The sequence below is a fragment of the Arvicanthis niloticus genome, chromosome 5 (assembly GCF_011762505.2).
Source record: "Arvicanthis niloticus isolate mArvNil1 chromosome 5, mArvNil1.pat.X, whole genome shotgun sequence".
NCBI classification, from domain to species: Eukaryota; Metazoa; Chordata; class Mammalia; order Rodentia; family Muridae; genus Arvicanthis; species Arvicanthis niloticus.
Genome location: NC_047662.1, coordinates 54,526,059 through 54,548,256, shown reverse-complemented (window position 1 = coordinate 54,548,256; position 22,198 = coordinate 54,526,059).

Below are 22,198 nucleotides of genomic sequence, written 5' to 3'. Positions count from 1 at the left end.
ACAACTAACTCTTCATTTCCTTTAACGTTCTATTTTATTTTGCTTCTTTTCAATTAATTTCAGCCTTGGGTTTTGGATATTTCTTGCCATCAACACCTTGTGAGCACTATTTTTTCTTTTTGTTCTAGAGCTTACACATGAGCTGTTAAGTTACTAATATGCAATCTCTCTGACTGTATGTGTGTGTGTGTGTGTGTGTGTGTGTGCTAAGGTTTGGATATTTTGTGTTTTTATTGTCATTAATTATAAATGTTTTTAATTTCCTTCTTGATTTCTGTCTTGAATAATTTTTCATTTAATAATGAGTTGTTTAATTTTCATGAACTTGTGTAATTTTTGTTGTTTGTTGTTGATACTCATTGTGTTTTTTTTTATTCCAGGAATGTAGGAATGGTTCAAAATACAGAAATTCATCAACGTAATCCACTATATAAACAAACTCAAAAAACTATAGTCATCTTACTAGATGCTGAGAAAGCATCTGACAAAATTCAATACTGGTTCATGGTAAAAGTCTTGGAAAGATCAGGAATCCAAGGTCCATACCTAAACATAGTAAAAGCAATATATAGCAAACCAGTAGCCAACATCAAACTAAATGGAGAGAAACTTGAAGCAATTCCACTAAAATTAGAGACTACACAATGCTGCCCACTCTCTTCCAACCTATTCATTATAGTACTCAAAGTCCCAGCCAGAGCAATTAAACAACAAAAGGAGATCAAATGGATACAAACTGGAAAGGAAGAAGTCAAAATATCACTATTTGCAGATGATATGATAGTATACTTAAGTGACCCCAAAACTTCCAATAGACAACTCCTAAACATGATAAATAACTTTAGCAAAGTGACCTGATATAAAATTAACTCAAACAAATCAGTAGCCTTCCTCTACTCAAAAGACAAACAGGCAGAGAAAGAAATTAAGGAAATGAAACCTTTCACAATAATCACAAATAATATAAAATATCTGGGTCTGAATCTAACCAAGCAAGTGAAAGATCTGTATGACAAAAACTTGAAGTCCCTGAAGAAAAAAATTGAAGCAGATCTCAGAAGAGGGAAAGATCTTTCATACTCATGGATTGGCAGGATTAATATAGTAAAAATGTCCATCTTGCCAAAAGAAATTTACAGATTCAATGCATTCCCCCATCAAAGTTCCAAATGAATTCTTCATAGAGTTAGAAAGAGTAATTTGCAAATTCATTTGAAATTAAAAAAAAAAACTGGATAGCAAAAACTATTCTCAACAACAAAAGAACTACTGGGGGAATCACCATCCTTGACCTCAAGCTGTACTACAGAGCAATAGTGATAAAAACTGCATGGCATTGGTACAGAGACGGGCAGGAAGATCAATGGAATAGAATTGAAAACCCAGAAATGAACCCACACACCTATGGTCACTTGATCTTTGACAAGCTAAAACTGTCCAGTGGAAAAAAAGACAGCAGTTTCAACAAATGGTGCTGGTTCAATTGAAGGTCAGCATGTAGAAGAATGCAAATTGACTCATTCTTATCTTCTTGTACAATGTTCAAATCCAAGTGGATCAAGGACCTCCACATAAAACCAGATACACTGAAACTAATAGACGAGAAAGTGAAGAAGAGCCTTGAACACATAGGTACAGAAGAAAAGTTCCTGAAAAGAACACCAATGGCTTAAGCTCTAAGAATTGACAGATGGAACCTCATAAAATTGCAAAGCTTCTGTAAGGCAAACGACACTGTCAGTAGGACAAAATGGCAAGAAACAGATTGGGAAAAGATCTTTACCAATGCTACATCCAATAGAGTGTGAATATCCAATGGATACAAAGAACTCAAGAAATTAGACTCCAGATAATCAAATAACCCTATTAAAAATGGGGAACAGAAATACAAAGAATTATCAACTGAGGAAACTCGAATGCTCGAAAAATACCCAAAGAAATGTTCAATATCCTTAGTCATCAGAGAAATGTAAATCAAAATGACCCTGAGATTCCACCTCACACCAGTCAGAATGGCTAAGATCAGAACCTCACATGATAGCAAATGCTGGCAAGGATGTGGAAAAAGAGGAACACTCCTTCATTGTTGGTTGGATTGTAAGCTGGTACAACCACTCTGGAAAGCAGTCTGGTGGTTCTTCAGAAAATTGGACATTATATTACCTGAGGACCCAGCTATACTACTCCTGGGCATATACCCAAAAGATGCTCCAACATGTAACAAGGACACATGCTCTACTATGTTCATAGTAGCCTTAATTTATAATAGCCAGAAGCTGGAAAGAACCCAGATGTCCTTCAACTTTCTGGCTAGTATTCACTTGTCAGTGAGTAAATGACATGCATATCCTTTTGGGTCTGGGTTACTTCACTCAGGAGTATACTTTCTAATTCCATCCATTTGCTTGCAAAATAAAAAAGGTTTGTTTTGTGATTTAAAAAAAAAAAGATAGGAGATCAGTGAATTACTTTTGGAGTTCTTTTTCTCCTTTTATCACATGAGACCCAGGCACCAAACATCTGGCCAGGCAGAAAGTGTCTTAACCAGTTAAGCCTCCTTGCCAACTACAAAGTTTTTTTTTTAAATGATATCATAACAGATTCAAACATTCAAAGGAATTTAGTCTAAATAGTGCCTAAATATGTCCACACATTATTCCAAATTGCTAATAGTAATAAAAGATCTTAGAAATATAGGACAGAAGACCATTAGGAAAATGAATGTAGATCAATCATTCATCAGAAAGAGACCAATGAACATGAAACCAGAAAACAAAGGAATAGCATGTTCAAAGCAGCATACACGAAAGAAATCTACTAATAAAAATTTTTTTCTTCAGAAACTAAAGCATATTCTATTAATAAAAAAGAACAAGCAAGTTATATCTAAGAAAAAACAATATTTATTTAAGGGCTTATGTTTTTTTAAAAAGTCAGATAAGTAACCTGAGGACACAGCTCAATATTTACAAAACCAAGCACCAATAACAGCCAAAAAGAAGTCATAAAGATTAGGAATAAAATCAATGCAACCACATATAAAAGAATAATACAGAGAGTAAAAAAAAAAGTGTGTTCTTTGAAAAGATTAAAGAGACTGACAAACCTTTAAAAAGAAAAGAAAAGCTAATGAAGACCTAACTTTGTAATTAGTGCTAAAAGGAGACATTTTTAAAACAGATACTTTTGAAAGAATTGTTAGGGTTTATTTTAAAAACTCATCTTCCAATAAATTGAGAATCTAGAAGAAATAAATTTCTAAAATTTTATATACAATTGAATAAGAATATATAAATTATGAACAGATCAATAAGAAATATTGAAATTTAGATAATGACATATTTTGCAATAAAGGAGAAATCAGAATTGGATAGCATATTTTTAATGGTCCTGGAAAAACTAGTTATTTTAATGTAGAATTGAAACATCCAACATCCCTCAAGCTATTCCACATAAGGAAATAAGAGCCAGGGATTTCAAACTCAATGTTTCTGAGCAAATATTATCCTTATATCAAAATCAGGCAGGGACAAAGCAATAAACAGAAATAGAGAGAAAAATATGACCAATATTCTTGATGAATATAGACATATTACTTATAAAACAAAGTCAACAAGACATTTCAAAAATCATGTACCGTGATCAAGTTGGCTTTATTCCAGTCATACCATAATGATTCAAAATTTGCAGATAAGTAAGTTTCAATATAGTACACAAATAGGATCAAGGGTCACACCTCAAAAGAAAAAAAAAAGCAAGCTGTGTGAAGCAAACCCAGAGCCAATATCATACTATCATGCACAATAGGGAAAAGTAGAAAACATGTTTAAAATCAGTAACAAGGCAAAGATGTCCACTTTCACTATACATAGTGATTATTGCACTTGCACATTTCTCTAAAGCACTGTAGTAAGATGAATACATGAAAGTCAATACATAGAGTAGGAAGTAGAATAATTAACCTTGTAGACCATATGATCCTATACTTGAAGACACCGCAGATTATACCAAAAACTTTTTGATTAAAGGCAAACTATGTAAAGCAGACTATACTGTTAGTATACAATAACCAGTAGCTTTTTTATATAAATATGGACCAACTTAGAAAGAAATAGTAAAACAAATCTAGTCAAGATAACATCAAAAACAATAAAAATGTTAGAATAAGCTTAACTGAGATAGTAATAGATACCTAGAACACTGCAAGCAAAGAAGAAAGAAATTAAGGAAAACTTCAGAAAATGCAAAGAGCCCCTCACATTGTCATGGTTTCATAGATTAATATTGTGAAAATTGGCATATTTACCAAACTAATTTACAGAGTCAATGCAATTGTCATTCAACTACCAATGATACTCACAAAGAAATTGATAGTTACAATATATATTTTCAAACTATGCTATAGAACCCTAGTAACAATCACAATGATACTGACACAAAACATACAGAGAGAACAAAATAGAGAATGAAATAGAAAACCCATAAGTAAACTTTCACAGCTACGTGCATTGGACTTTCAACTAAGGCATCAAAACCATATGCTAAAAAATGATAGCATATTTTTAATGGTCCTGGGAAAACTAGTTATTTTAACATAGAATTGAAACTAGGTACCTATCTTTCATTCTGTACTAAAAGCTGAACAAGATATGTAATAGACATTAATGTAAGACATAAGGTTTTAAAATCTTTATAGGAAATCAATAATGAGACCTCTCAAAAAAACAGGAATCAGCAGTGACCTTCTGAGCTCTTACAGGTTGGAATGTAATTGACATGAGATTTCAAGAAATTAAAAAACTTCTGTACAGTGAGCATGATAACAGAGTGAAAGGACTGCCTGCAGAAAGGGAAAATCCTTGACTGTTATTCATTCAAATACAAACAACCAGCCAGACAAGACTCAAGCACACATGTAATCGAGTAAATGGACCATTGAACAGAACAGCTATGTCTTAAAAGAAGTATAAATAGTTACTAAATATGTGAAAAAGTTTAACATATTTAGACACAGAGGAAATGAAAATCAAAGTTCTATTAAGATCTTATTCAATCAAGCTTTTGCCATCTCTAAAACAAAAATCAACTTACATTGACAAGGAAGGGTTATTAAAGTGTTAGGGTCAGAGGTTGGCCTTCGGCAGCCCTAAGAAGCCAGTGTAGTAACTCTCTTCAGTAGGTCAGTTAAACAGATAAGTAATAGTAAAATAAATAAATAAATAAATAAATAAATAGATTTTAAAAATTAAAAAAATTGAGATTTATTTAATAACAGTGAAATCCAGTGACCCACTCATATCCTTTTGGGGGGCGTCTAGAGGCAAAGATACATGCATAACTAAGTAGGCCTGACCAAGGTGTAGCCATACCTGTCACAGTGGTCATCATTTTCTCAGCTCCAGTCTTTTTTCAGTAAGGTTTTGCAGCAAGTTGTCAGAACTGTGAAATCCCTTTCTGAATGACAAATTCCTGTTTTGACTAGCATAAGGGTTCAGAGTTCCTCATTCAGAATGAGATTCCAGGCAAAGTTTCAATTCCTTTATGGATCACCATTCTAATAATTTAATAATCAATTGGAGGAAAGTTGTAAGGGTGGGGGTTGTTGCAGGTGCCTCTTTATATGAAATATGACATATGTTAATTTCTCAGAAATATGTTAATTTCTGCCAACATGCTTTATAAAACTTTTTTGTACTTTTGGAGGGAATGTTAATTAGTCTATCAGCTATGGATGGCAGTGTAGAAGATACTTGAAAAATGAACAACTGATCTCTTATACAATACAGCTACAATATTCCTGAGTGTTTTCCCAAAGAAATGAAAGTCAAAATGCAATTAAAATGGCTACAAAATACCATAAAATAAATGCTCAGTGCAACACTGTTCGTCATAGCTGCTGTGCTAACTTTTTCTACCAAGAAATGGACAAAAGTCTGTTCATCAGAGATAGGAAACCAACAATAGACCAAAGTTCATTTTGTGAGCATATTTAATTCCATCAAAGTCCAACTTGGCCAACCATAGAGTTTGTTGGTCTTACGTATATTATGTGGCATGAGTAAGTGGTTATCTACAAGTGTATGAGGGACACCAAAGCAGCTGGATGAATGCAAAGTTACAACCTGTCATGGATGATGACAGCTGCCTGTTCAACTAGACTGAACACGATAAAGCAGATTGCCAATACATTTCACTCCTGAAGCCTTCTTCATCTCTCTCCCAGGGCCCAGCACTTGCTCCCTCCCTCTCTAATCTCTCTGTCTCTCTCTGTCTCTCTCTGTCTCTCTCTGTCTCTCTCTGTCTCTCTCTCTCTCTCTCTCTCTCTCTGCCTGTCTGTCTCTCTCTGTCTTTCTCTCTCTTTCTCTCTGTCTCCTGCCTAGTATGATACAAGTGGCCAAGTTAAGACCTAGAAACTCAGGCTAGAGAGGTTATTCAGCAAATAAGAGCATTGGTTGCTCTTGAAGAGGACCCAGATTCAGTTTCAGAAGCCATTTTGCAGCTCACGGCTCTCTATAACTACGGTCTCAGGGAATCCAAGCCCCTCTTATAGCCTCTGAGGACCCTGCATGTAAGAAAAGTGAGGCAGAGAAGCAGACTGGATCTCAGCAAACTGAGACCATAGTATTGAAATAGTGAGGGTTCCTAACTTTTCCATAAGGTAGGTGTGTGTGTGTGTGTGTGTGTGTGTGTGTGTGTGTGTGTGTTACCATTGTAGCTAGGAAATCTTGCTTTTGTAGAAAGATTATGCTTAGTTGTACCGAGGTCAGTTCTTTCTTGGTCTGATTGGTCAGCTGGGTGCAGTGTACCTGGTGGAGCTCTGTAGTGGTTGCACTGGTACCTTTTGCAGAGGTACCTTTTGCAGAGGTGAGAGACATTGGGGGACAAAGAGGCTTACATGGAGTCTTTGGGTATATGGGGAAGTTCAGAGGGGAAAAGACAGGATAAAAATGTATGAGAATAATAAGGAGGAAAGGAGTGATCAGGAAAAGAGCCAGATTGGGAGGGAACTAAACATTCATTCGTACAAGGTTTGTGGTTCAATTATGTCTAAGTCTCTCATCTTTGGGCCCCATCTCAAACCAGTTAGGATATTTTGATGTGGAAGCAGAATCTTCCTAGGAGTAAGGTACAAATCCCATTCTTGGCAGTAGTAATATCTAAGTAAAGAATTTAGGCAGCCAAAGAAATGAGTTGGTTATAAAAAGATGTGAAGCTGGCTTGAAATTTCTCTAAAGGTTTTTTGAGAGTTGATAAGATATAAGGGTATTAATGTGGAAAAGGCTTCAGTCTGATAATTCTGAGTCCCACAACAATGTCTAGATTGGCAGAAAGAGGCAGGAGTAGGATGGAGTCAGGTCAGATCTGTGCATCAGAGGTCATACAAACTTCTTTTTTTTTTAGATTCTTTTTATTCAGTATTTTATTTACATTTCAAATGTTATCCCCTTTCACACCCCCCATTAATCCCCTATCCCATCCCTCCTCCTATTTTGCCTTTATACTGTTTAAATTACATGCAAGTATTAAGCTCAGTTCTAGGTTGAGGAACTAGCAATACAATAGATGCAAATAGTCAAGGAACAAGCAAGACAATAAACCCAGATAGTCAAAGAACAGGCAGGACAATAAACATAGTCTCTTGATCACTCCTGATCACTATTTCTAAGGGCTTATCAGGATGATCAAAATATCTGAGCCTACTTCTCTGTCCTAGCCCAAAGTCATTTTCATGCCTGAAGCCTACTTCTTTGTTCTAGCTTAAGATTTAGATTCCTGCATATAATTACTTCTTTGTTCTAGCCTAAGATTTAGATTCATACAAACTTTTTTTTAAAGATTCAGGATGCAGATTTTTACTTGAACTGGAAAAAAATACAATGTAGAAAAGACAGTGACAGCAGTAACTGTGCCTCTGAGGAGGATCCATCCAAAAAGGCACAAAAAATCTTTAAAAAGGTAAAGATACAGAACAAGAGCCAGAAGCTAATAACTGTACAAACTTCTCAAGAACATTAACAGAAAATGTTAGCAAGTTTTGAGTTGTAAGGTTAAATACAGTTGAACAACTGGCTAAACCATGTATCAGAGTTTTGTAGAACCTTACAGTAACTGTAGTTAGAAGTTTGTTACATTAGACACCTGCATAAGGAACAAACAGGTGAAACCTTTGTAGAAGTCATATTAATTCAGTGTCTAGTTGGTAGTTTAAAAGAGAAATAAAATCTTATTGTGTCATTTTATAGGATTGTCTAGCAAACTTTTTAAAGACACTATGTGGATAGTCTGAATAAATATGAGGAACTATAAATATGATGACACAAAGTCTAGAAGTCTCCTTTATGATTCCATGATTCAGGATTATCGATATGAAAGTAGAGTCTAATAGTATAGGAGGTAGATATCTACCCAGCTCTTGTGATGTTTAAGGCTTATTGTAAATATAAAGGTTGTGTGAGTCTTCTATCTGGGAACTAAAAGATCAAAGATGGGGTAGAAACCCTGATTGGGATTAAAATTTTCTACAACTGTAAGGAAATACTAATGGAGAATAAAAGAAGGGGAAGCCACTGGGGGAAAAAAAAATCTCCTTTAATCCTGGAACATGGATGGTTAGGATATATACCATGGAATTAACTTTTTCTTTCTTCTTTATTGATGGGAGACATTTTATTTATGTATTTATGTTTTTATTTATGTATTTATGTTTTTATTTATGTATTTATGTATCTGTTTGTTTGGTTGGTTTTTTGTTTATTCATGTTACTTCCGGATCCACTCCCTTGTCTCCTCCCAGTCCCAAGGCACTTACTCTGGTAGGATTCTATTCCATCCAAGGGAACTACTTGAGCCTGGGCTTTCCTTGCAATGCAAGTGTATTATATAAACATTTAGCCTATTTTACTCATTCTTTTCATTTTTTATAGCCAGTTCCTTTTGTATACCTGATTTTGATTATTATTTTATATTAATAATTTTTAATTAAACTTTAAACTTGTTTTGAGTTACTTGCTTCAGCGTTGTATTTTACAACATGTGACAAAGATATTATGTAAGATATAAATTTGTCTCTCTGAGCTCGTCTCTGTAAATGAATTACATTTGTGCTTAGCAGGACTACAAACACAGTTCTGAGCGCATTAAAGACTTTGATCACATACGACATGACTGGTCAGTAACTTGCATATATTGATATCTTTAAAAGTTTATAATAAATAACTTTTTATGATTAGGATTTTGCAATTTTATCTGTTAAGACTGAGTCTTAAAAATTATGGTTTTGATTAAAGTTCTTTTAGTATCAAAATATACTTCAAACCATAGATACAGTTCATGGAGAGGCTAGGAATCTCATTCTAAAATTCTTTTATACCATGCTTTTACAAAATATCAGTTTTATATGATGTACTTTCTCCAAATAATTAAATCTCAATAAAGCTAACATATGCCGAGCAGTGGTGGCGCACGCCTTTAATCCGAGCACTTGGGAGGCAGAGGCAGGCGGATTTCTTGAGTTCGAGGCCAGCCTGGTCTACCCAGTGAGTTCCAGGACAGCCAAGGCTATACAGAGAAACCCTGTCTCAAAAAACCAAAAAAATAAAGTTAACATAGACATATATGATTAGATATAGATCTTTAAGTCAGATTTTTAAAACATTACTAGACCATTATAACCTTAGAAATTTATGCATGGTACGCTGCAGTAAATTAAAATTACCTGTATGTGGATTTTTTTAAACAATTGTCACTTATTTTTTGTTGTAGATTTTAAGAATCAAGAAGGTTTTGTGGTTTTGTTTTTTGGTTTTTTGTTTTTTTTTTTTTGTTTTTTTTTTTGACAGGGTTTCTCTGTGTAGCCCTGGCTGTCCTGGAACTCACTCTGTAGACCAGGCTGGCCTCGAACTCAGAAATCCGCCTGCCTCTGCCTCCCAAGTGCTGGGATTAAAGGCGTGCGCCATCACCGCCCTGCAAGAATCAAGAAGGTTGAACTAATTTTCAGAGAGATAGAAATCTATAATTATATTTATGGGTTGTTTTAACTTTTATACCTACATTTATCTTGATTTTTAAAAACTAAATACCATGAGACATAAGATTAACAAACTTATTTGTTTGAGAGAAAATTTTTCTAAGGAGCATATTAGGCAATATTGAGGACCTTTATTCAGTATATATACACCGTTTTTTAAAAAAAAATTTTATTAGATATTTTATTTACATTTCAGATATGTAATCCCCTTTCCCCCCTACCCAGAAACTCCCTATCCCAACCCCCCTCCTCCTGCTTCTATGAGGATGTGCCCCCACCTACCCCCCCCCACTCTCACCTCCCCACCCACGATTTTCCCCACACATTTTTTAACTGCTGCATATGTGGACCATCTCCCCATTTTTAGATTTTACCTCATACACCCAGAAAACATTGAGGTCTCATAGGACTAGGGACAAACCACACACAGCCAACTGGGAAGAATGGATACTCTGGTGATGGTCCACCAATCACATGTCTATCTCCTCTTTGAAAGATTATTTAGATTTAACAAGTTTGCCTGTAATTATTTTAAGCAGGCACAGTTGGAGTTCTGAAGATCTTTATTATTCAGCTTAGAAGATACTGTGCAACATTGCCTTGATAAAAATATTGAATCCACATAGAGTAAAACAACAAGTTGATATTACCATTAGGTAAGTCTTGTGAGTTTTCTGGTAAACTTTTAGAGAACATAGACAGCCTTTAAAAACTTACGCAGTATGTAGAAGGATTTTTTTTTAAATTAAAGTCATTATTAAATTTGTATTCCCATTGTCTGACAGAATTTAGCTGAGGGAATCCTGTTGAAACTAAGTTTCAGGTGTTATTTAGAGGCTTTAGACAGAGGTTTTTTTTTTTTTTTTTTTTTTTTTTTTTTTTTTTTTTTTTTTTTTTTTTGCCTTTCCATGCAGGAGCGACCTGTTAGCTGCTTTTAGTAGACACCTTTATACCATGAGATATAGTATTATCTACTATTGAAAATAGTTTACCTTTTAGTACTTTAAGTACATAATATCAAGGCCATTCTGATGACTGAAGAGCTCCAAACTCTGGAGACCCTTCCTCAAGCCTCAGGACATTTCGGCCACCCAAACGTCACAAGAAACCATACCTGGATGCAATCAGCAGAGGTTTATTAGGGAAAGAGCTGGCAGCCAGCGGTCTAACCAGGTACTCACGCTGGAGTCAAGATCCGACCACCTCAGCCAGTCCTTGGAGGGTTTTAAAGGGAAAAACCACAAACCAGGGGAGTGGGAAGCGGGGCGAGGGGTTGTCAAGGATACAAAACATGAAAACAGTGGAACAATTCAGAGGTACTCACTCTAAATAATTAGTGTCATGTGGAAATCGCCCTGCATTCTTCTCAAAAATGTGGTTTTTACCATGCCATTGTGTCCTATTCTGCCATTTCAGATTACTATCTTTACTTTTTCCGGCTATAGGGCTATAGCCCCACCTAGGTGGTAGCATCTTTATCTGTAATCAGGAATGTCTTCCTGCCTTGGGCGAGGCTTGAGGAATGTAATCCAGCAAGTGTCCTTCACCTGGAATGTGAGGCCTGAAATCTTATTTTCAGTTCTGCATTCTGTAAGGGGAAAAAATCTACACATATTTCATAAAATGGCCTTTATAATTTTTCACTCTACATCCCCACTTCTTCCAATTTGGTTGTTTTTAATCATAAAAACTCAATTATTAATAAGTCTATTCTCACCCCACTTCTTCCGATTAGGATCTTTAGAAAAGTTTAAACTCCAGTGTCATCATAATTACCATTTTCTTGACCCAAAGTCCTATATTGGTGGTGCAACACAAAAAGCTGAACAGCATTTATCCTTTCTCTAACAAAAGTTACAAATCTATTTAAAATGTAGGGGCCTATGGTTAAAAGCAAAAGTAAAATCACAAAGGGTCCAGCGAGGGAGGATTGAACCAACTCTCGAATCAACGTTGCAGTGCCTCCCTATCTTGTCTCTGGTCTAACCTTTCTCTGAATTTACTCTCTAGTCACTCTTGAATGGTCTACATAGAAGTAACATTTTTTCTTAGAGCAGCACACAGACTTTCTCCTTTAAGAAACAGCAAGTCCAGTAACAACTTAACTTTGTTACTGACTGTTCTAGGGCTCTCAAATCTACATCAGTGGCAGCTCTCAGCTGATGAAAATAATGAGGTGTCTGTATCAATGTAGCCACACCTGTCTCTATACCTATGGCCACTCCTAGTCACAATGTTACAGCTAGAGTCAAGGAAAATAGGCTCTCTGCAGAATCGTCTAGGGTGTATCTCAAACTCAGTTCAAGAGTACCTGCGGGATCTAGCTGGACAAGTACACAATAATCTTTGTTCTCATCAAAGATAGCAGTGGAAACACATGGTGTTAGCCCGGAGCTGTAAGTCTACCATTTATCAATTTTAGGCACTAAGTATCTGTTAGCAGGGGTTCTTGGGCTCTATTCTATTGACTAGGGGTTTCAAAACATTTCCTTTCTTTGAAACACACTTTCAAAGTTGTCCTCTGACTTTTACACATTTTGTGGCACATAGCTGTCTACATACACATAAAATCACATATATAATAAAGAGAAATTGCAAAAGGAACAAATCTATATAACTCTAGATTCACATTTCAACTTCAATCTTGTAATCACAAGCTGTCATTTAACCTTGGGTGTATACACCCTAGGCCCTACCTTCTAAGGCAGCATTACCCCTGTGCCTCTAGGGTGGGATGTCTCAGGAGTCAAGGCCTGAAGTTCTTTAGTCTTGTAGAATAGCAGACGACCTTGAGCTAAACAGCAGGAGGTTGTTCTGGTGTCTGGATGTTCAGGCACACATCTGGATGTTCAGGCACACGTGTTGGTGGATTTCAAGGAGGTCAGATGGTCGGCAGCACCAGGAAGTCTCTTAGCCTGAAAAATCATTTCTCACACAGAAGGGACATTCTGGGTGTGGAATAAGGACAAAGGACACTCTAGCCAGCGCCAGTTCCCAAGGGTAGTTTAATTTTAGGGTTCTGTATATTCTCTCTACCTGTCCTGAGCTTTGAAGACAGTATAAACAGTGGAGCCTCTAATATCTCTGACAATTCCTGACTTACCTTAAAACTGCTATCTGATCTAATTACCTAGGACACTTGAAACCTCGGGAAAGTCCCTATTCTAGGCTGTTTTCTCCTAGGTATTTCTTCTTTATTCTAAGTCTTATTATTTCTCTGGCTCAAAACCTGAGGTCCTTTATACACTTTAAATCTCTTGGCTGCTTGATTGCACTCATATCTTAAGAGTCCATCTGTGCATTTAGCTTGGTAAGTCTTTTGTTTTCTGGGGAGTATAGTTCTCCCTTCTTGTGTGTCTTCTAATATTCTTCAATTTTTTTCCAAAATTGGAAGCTTTTATAATACATGTCTGTTACTTCCTTAGGTAGAATTACCCCCAAGATATTTTATTTATTTGATGCTCTTGTGAAAGGTACTGCTTCCCTGATTTCTTCTCAGTCCATTTGTTATTTGTGTATAGGAGGCATACTGTTTTTTTTTTAATGTTATATCCAGCTGTTTTACTAAAAGTGCATATCAGCTATAGGAAATTCTTGGTGGAATTTTAGGAACCATCCTAAAATGTATACCATCATATCATCTGCAAATAATGATGCCTTGACTTTATCTTTTCTAACTTGTATCCCCTTGATCTTCTTCACATCTTATTCTAGCTAAAACTTCAAGTATTACATTGAATACATATGGAGAGAGTGGACAACATTGATTTGTTCCTGATATTAGTGAAATTGTTTTGAGTTTTTTGGGATTGGCTATGGGCTTGCTGTAAACTGTTGTTACTATGTTTTGGTATTTCTGTTGCATCCTCAATCTTTTCAAGACTTTTATCATGAAGGATTGTCAGATTTCTTGGATCTAATGAGATTATCACTGGATTTTTTTCTTTCAGTTTGTTTATATGGTGAATTGCAACTGTCCCTGCATCTCTGGTATAAAGTTTACTTGATCATGGTGGATGATCTTCTTCATATGTTCTTGGATTAGAATTGTAAGTATTTTATTGAGTATTTTTTCATCTTTGTTTATAAGGTTAATCGCTCTTTCTTTGTTGAGTCCTTATGTGGTTTGAGTGTCAGTGGAACTATGACCTGATAAAATAAATTGAGCAATGTTTCTTCTGTTTTTATTTAGTGGAATAATTTGAGGAGTATTGGCATTAACTCTTCTTTGAAAGTATGGCAAAATTCTGTGTTAAGACCATCAGGACCTGAGATCCTTTTGGTTGTGAGACATTTAATAGCTGCTTCTATTTCACTGTGGACTATAGGTCAATTTAAGTTGTTTAATCTCATCTTGATTCAACTTAGGTAAGATATACCTATTAATAAAATTGTCCATCTCTATTTGATTTTCTACTTTCCACAGAACATTTGGTACAGGCAGCCGACACAGGCATTAAGGACACTGTGCTATGCAACTGAAGAAGTCCTGAATGAATTACAATTGTTATACTCAGAGTGGTACCACAAATTAGAGGCCCAAACACAGAGTACTAGCTATTGGAGGTGGCAGCATCCCTCTGATGAAGCAGTGTACTGCTGCCAGTCTCCATTATGGTACACTGGGCTAACTCTCACACACATGAATCTACAAAACTGAACTCTAACTTGCTACTGCCATTCTTCTCCCTGAGCATATGGATCCCTACCATCCTGCTGGACATATGGGGGATATTCACAGACTAAAGACACTTGAATCACTGGCCCTATAAGTTGTAGAAATAAGAAAAAGTCTACAACTTATAAAAAAGCAAAATCATTTCTAAAACTCCAAGTGTTTAATAGAATTCTCTGGAAATTATTTTAATGCAATGTAATAAATAAATGCTTACTAATAAAAAACCCACAAAACACTTGTAAAAGGCAGCAGCCCTTACCCCAACTCTCACCCACACCCCCAGCTCAGGGAGGCAGAGCTCTTACTTGGAGTTTGACAGAAAGTCTGGTTTTGTTAGTGAAGCTGCCGCACCTCTCATGTAATAGAAAACACCTAGGAAGCCTATCTCACAATAAATTCTTTTCTATGAAATTTACTATACAGTCGATAAAGGTGAGGAAAGGTGTTTGGAACTCTATATGCTTGAAAAATCTTGTCTCTTTCTTACTTTCTACAGTGGAAAACATGATGAACTTCTTGCATGCTTATTATCACCTTATTCCAAATTACACCAGGACTAGATGGAGTTCTAGGTGGGGTGTTCCTGTATCTACCTGTGTTAATCACTGAATAACTGACATAATATACATGGTCAGTAAATATCTTTAAATTGACTGGAATGTATTGTTTATTCTCTTTTTGGAGTACATATCCAAATACTCTTCCCTCTTAGAAGAAATGCTTCTATAATTTGCTTGTTTACTTTAAGAGAGATACCATTAATGTATAGTGGCATTGGAGAAATGATGAGATTTTTCTCAATAAGAACACGCCAGGTGAGTAGATGTATCACATATTCAATCCTAATCAGAGTGAAAAAAAAAGGAGCATAATCCATTTACAATAATATTTGGAATTTTACTTTGAGACAACAAAGAGCTCCATTGATGCCAAATGTCATTACTCATCCTAGTCCTACTTACTAACTCTTCTTCCTAGAATGCCTTCACCAAGAATTCTATCAACTTGGTTTATTCAGAACTGATATGTTTCTGCTGGTGCAAAAGGCCTGATCAGACCAGATTGAAAACAGAAAAATGCAGGTTTATGTGGTACTGATCCCGAGTGGGTCAGGGAAGTCCCAGGCTCTGGCTAAGGTAGGGAGGTTGTCTAGAGCTTAGGGATTAGGGAGGTAGAGCCGACATGTCAATCATGATCTGGGACTATGCATAGGTACGGTCAAATCTAAGCTCTTGGGCAGGCATTTGTAAGAAAAATATGTTACATAGGTTTCCAGAAATGTGGGACCAGTGTTTTGGCACTATTTCTCTGTTTAGAGTTTTCTCAGGGTTGGGGGAAGGAGGGTCGATGGGCTTTCCTAGATTGTGCACAGATAAAACAGGGGCTCCCACCAAGTTATCACTGAGTAGAGAGCATTGTTCAGTTTCCATGTATATGTGGGCTTCCCATTGATTTTATCGTTATTGATAATGATAGATGATACATGATTCTATCAGATCACCAGACTTAGCCCCTGGTGATCTGATAAAATGCATGAAATTATTTCAATCTTCTTGTATCTGTTGAGGCTTGTTTTGTGTCCAGTTATATGGTTAATTTTGGAGAAGGTACCATGAGGTGCTGAGAAGAAGGTATATTCTTTTGTTTTTGGATGAAATCTTCTGTAAATATCTGCTAAATCCATTTGGTTGATAACTTCTCTTAGTTTTACTGTCTCTCTGTTTAGTTTCTGTTTCCATGTTCTGTCCATTGATAAGAGTGAGGTGTTGAAGTCTCCCACTATTATAATGTGAGGTGCAATTTGTGCTTTGAGCTTTAGCAAAGTTTCTTTTATGTATGTGGGTGCCATTGCATTTGGTGCATAGATGTTCAGAATTGTAATTTCATCTTGGTTGATTCTTCCTTTGATGAGTATAAAGTGTCCATTCTTATCTTTTTTGATAACATCTGGTTGAAAGTTGATTTTATTCGATATTAGAATGGCTACTTCAGCTTGTTTCTTGGGACCATTTGCTTGGAAAATTGTTTTCCAGCCTTTTACTCTGAGGAAGTGTTTGTCTTTGTCACTGAGGTGCATTTCATGTATGCAGCAAAATGTTGGGTCCTGTTTATGTCTCCAGTCTGTTTGTCTATGTCTTTTTATTGGGGAATTGAATCCATTGATATTAAGAGTTATTAAGGAGAAGTGATAGCTGCTTCCTGTTATTTTTGTTATTAGAGGTGGAGTTATGTTTGTATGGCTATCTTCTTTTGGGGTTTGTTGGAAGAAGATTACTTTTTTGCTTTTTCTAGGGTATAATTTCCCTCCTTGTGTTTGTTGTTTCCCTCTATTATCCTTTGTAGGGCTGGATTTGTAGAAAGATATTGTGTAAATTTGGTTTTGTCATGGAATATCTTGGTTTTTCCATCTATAATAATTGATAATAATGCTACTAAAGATAGATGCACCAAAATCTGTTGTCCTCGACTTTATAAAAAGTGCACTGCTGGAATTAGAGGTAAAGATTGACCCTAATTCAATATTAGTAAGTGAATTTACCACCAAACATGCTCTGTGATGTAGATTACCTAGAAAAAATCATAGACTTATCAGAGTTGTGATCTTACATCAAATGGATTTAATGGATATCTACAGAACATTCTGCACAACACCAGAGAATATACAGTAAACTCAGTAGCCCATGCAAGAATTTCTAAATTTCTACCCTGGAGATAGAAAAACTTAAAAAAAACGATTAGGAGTCATAGACACAAGTATCACCAACAGAATACAAGAGATAGAAGAGAGACTCTCATGGGCAGAAGATACCATGGAAAACATTGACACAATTGTCAAAGAAAATGCAAAATGCAAAAAGCCCCTAACCCAAAACATCCAGGAAATCCAGGACACAATGAGAACTCCAAACCTAAGGATAATAGGTATAAATGAGGGTGAAGACTCCCAACTTAAAGGGCCAGTAAATATCTTCAACAAAATTATAGAGGAAAACTTCCCTAACCTAGAGAAAGAGACGTTTTTAAATATACAAGAAGCCTACAGAACCCCAAATAGACTAGACCAGAAAAGAAATACCCCCTGTCACATAATAATCAAAACATCAAATATACAAAACAAAGAAAAAATACTAAAAGCAGTAAGGGAAAAAGGTAAAGTAACATATAAAGGCAGACCTATAAGAATTATACCAGACTTCTCACCAGAGACTATAAAAGCCAGAAGATCCTGGACTGATATCATACAGACCCTAGGAGAACACAAATGCCAGCCCAGACTACTTTACCCAGCAAAACTCTCAATCAATATTGGTGGAGAAACCAAAATATTCCATGACAAAACCAAATTTACACAATATCTTCCCACAAATCCAGCACTTCAAAGGATAATTGGTGGAAAACTCCAACACAAGGAGGGAAACTACAACCTAGAAAAAACAAGAAAGTAATCTTCCAACAACCATAAAAGAAGGTAGCTATACAAACATAACACCACTGCCAATAACAAAAATAACAGGGAACAACATTCATTTTTCCTTAATATCTCTTAATATCAATGGACTAAATTCTCCAATAAAAAGACATAGACTATCAGATTGGATACATAAATAGGGCCCAACATTTTGCTGCATACAGGAAATGCACCTCTGTGAAAAAGACAGACACTACCTCAGAGTAAAAGGTTGGAAAACAATCTCCCAAGCAAATGGCCCCAAGAAACAAGCTGGAGTAGCGATTCTAATATCAAATAAAATCGTTATTCAACCAAAAGTAATCAAAAAAGATAAAGAAGTACACTTCATATTCATCAAAGGAAAAATGTACCAAGAGGAACTTGCAATTCTGAACATCTATGCTCCAAATGCAAGGGCACCCACATATATAAAAGAAACTTTACTAAAGCTTAAAGCATACATTGCACCTCATACAATAATAGTGAGAGATTTCAACACCCCACTCTCAGCTATGGACAGATCGTGTGGACAGATCGTGGAAACAGAAACTAAACCTAGACACAATGAAACTAACAGAAGTTATGAACCAATTGGACTTAACTGACTTCTATAAAACATTTCATCCTAAAACAAAAGAATATACCTTTTTCTCAGCACCTCATGGTACCTTCTCCAAAATAGACCATATAATTGGTCACAAAAGGCCTCAACAGATACAAAAAGATGAAAATAATACCTTGTACTCTATCAGACCACCATGGACTAAGACTCGTCTTTGATATGGACAAAAACAACGGAAAACCCACATACACATGGAAACTGAACAATGCTTTACTCAATGATAACTTGGTCAAGGAAGAAATAAAGAAAGAAATTAAAGACTGTTTTGATTTAAATGAAAATGAGGACACATGATATCAAAATTTGTGGGACTCCATGAAAGCAGTACTAAGAGGAAAAGTCATAGCTCTAAGTGCCCACAAAAAGAAAATGGAAAGATCATACATTAACAACTTGACAGCACACCTGAAAGCATTAGAACAAAAAGAAGCTAATATACCCAAGAGGAGTAGATGGCAGGAAATAATCAAACTCAGGGCTGAAATCAACCAAGTTGAAACAAAAAGAACTATACAAAATATCAACAAAACCAGGAGCTGCTTCTTTGAGAAAATCAACAAGCTAGACAAACCCTTAGCCAGACTAACCAAAAGGCGCAGAGACAGTACTCAAATTAATAAAATCAGAACTGAAAAGGGAAACATAACAACAGAAACAGAGGAAATTAAAAAATCGTCAGATCCTACTACAAAAGCCTATACTCAACAAAATTGGAAAATCTGGATGAAATGAACAATTTTCTAGATACATACCAGGTACCAAAGTTAAACGAGGAGCAGATAAATCATCTAAACAGTTGCATAACCCCTAAAGAAATAGAAGCAGTCATTAAAAATCTCCCCACCAAAAGAAGTTCGGGGCCAGATGGCTTTAGTGCAGAATTCTATCAGACCTTCCAGGAAGACCTAATACCAATTCTCTTCAAATTATTCCACAGAATAGAAACAGAAGGAACAATACCCAATTTGTTCAATGAAGATACAATTACACTCATACCTAAGCCTCACAAAGACCCAACAAAGAAAGAGAACTACAGACCAATCTCTCTTATGAATAGTGATGCAAAAATACTCAATAAAATTCTTGCATACCAAATCCAATAACACATCAAATCAATCATCCATCATGATCAACTAGGCTTTATCCCAGGAATGCAGGGATGGTTCAATATTCGGAAATCCATCAATGTAATCCACTACATAAATAAACTCAAAGAAAAAAAATCACATGATCATCTCACTAGATGCTGAGAAAGCATTTGACAAAATTCAACATCCGTTCATGTTAAAAGTCTTGGAAAGATTAGGAATTCAAGGTCCATACCTAAACGTAGTAAAAGCAATATACAGCAAGCCAGTAGCCAACATCAAACTAAATGGAGAGAAACTTGAAGCAATTCCACTAAGATCAGGGACTAGACAAGGCTGCCCACTCTCACCCTACCTATTCAATATAGTACTGTAATAGCATTCAAAGTAATCACAATAGTATTTCTAGGTGTAATTTTAGAAAGCATCCATAGGACATCTTCCAAAAAGAAGTTTAAAAGGGCAATCTTCTGGATAGTAACGATGTGTAGATTGTGAGTATGAGAAAATTGGGCATTCTTTTAAGTATTGCCTGCATGAACCAAAAAATATTATCCATATAACGAATGCCCATAAATTCAATAACCACCAGCTTAGATTTATATCCTAGTTGCAATTGTTCCTGTACTAGAACTTGGACTTGCTTCAAGAGACTATTGATCATTAATTTATTCCCACTGTGAGTGAAAAACAAACAAACTAAACTAAACTCTTGGGCAACCAAGCCCTAGCAGGGGTTGCAGTGGTAGATGTTCCTGAGGAGCAGTGCATGGCTAGAGGGCTCTGACTTCAGGTCCTGTTGTACCAGCTTGCAAAAATGGGTCTGGCTCTTTGACTGCCAGGAAGGATGAGTGATACCTGAGTCCACTTGTCCTACTCTCCCAGACCCTGCCAAGATGTGTCTGGGATAGAAATCCCCCTCCTTTTTCCCTCCCCACTCCCTTCTCTTTCTCCCTCCCCTCTCCATCCTCTCTCTGTTCTGCCTGAGAGGACCCAAGCAATATATTACTGTACTCCAGCTTCTGAAAGAATTGACTGGAATTTGATTTCCCTTCTTGTGAGCTCTTTCCACATTCACTTCTATGCACTTCCAATTTTTAACATCAATATTTACTTGGTCAGGATACCAGGGATTAAAATTTAACATTACTTGAAAAAAGTTGTAGAGGTGTTGCTTTGAATATTTTGCTTCTTTATATCTTAACAAATATGCCAATAATTGTATAAATTAAATTGTCTCCAAGGACTGACTAGAACCTATATTTATTTCTCTCTAATTGTCACCAACCCTTTGATGAGAGGGCCAAATTCCTGCATTTTACTTGTATTTAAAGAAAAAATTTCCTACCTTCACCAAGGGTTGAGGCCCTCATATTGGACACAGTTGTGGGAGTCTCTGCAAATGCCATGGCCAGCAGGGTTATGATCCAAGCGAAGCAAGAAAGAAGTCTGGTTCAGCATAACTCGGTAAATGGTGTTGGTTCTGACTTCTAGAGTTTGTACCCAGGTACTTTATTTTTAGGAATATTTAAGTTTTATACTATTATGGAGTCCCTGACTCATGACTCAATCCGATTATAACTAAAAGATTTATTGATTACTACTAGAAGGACAAAAAAAATCTACGAGTCAAACTTGATATTGCTACAAGAAGAAGTGTTAGCAAAGTACTTTTAAAGTACTTTTAAAGTACACTACCACACTACCAGAAGTCATTAGAAATCTGTATGGAGAGAGGGAGGCAAGAGGTTTTTTGTTTTTGTTTTGTTTTGTTTTCTTTTTTTTTTTCTTTGCTAAGATTAGGTAGTCAAAGCAACCCGAACATCTGCATAAGCAGGTTTCAGAAGCCAAAAAGCAGTTAGTGATAACAAACCAAGTCAATGGTCCTGGCTTTACATTTCTGGGTGAGAGGATGTGGTTACTGAGTCAAGTTTAACAGGAATTTATTTTCCAAACCCTGGTATCATAGACAATTGCCTAGTAGATACCAAGATCAATGACTAGCATAAAATCAATGGTTTTTCTAGCCATCATAGTATAATTTTGGAAAACAAAACAGTCTAAGCCAAATGATTGAGATATGTCAAAGACTCTGGGGGAGTCAAGTGTGGACTGGCTCTACAGAAAGCACAGGCTAGCAGGCTACTAACTATATCCATACCTAGCCTTCTGGGTGAAAAACTGGTTATATATCTCTTTTCCTGAAGAGACAAATCTGCTTGTTTAACATCTCTGTGTTCTGTAGTGTTTATCTGTGAGCACAAGGACCTCATGTCGTTTATATTGCTTCTCAATGAAGCACTAACTGAGCCATCCATGCTCTTGCAAATAA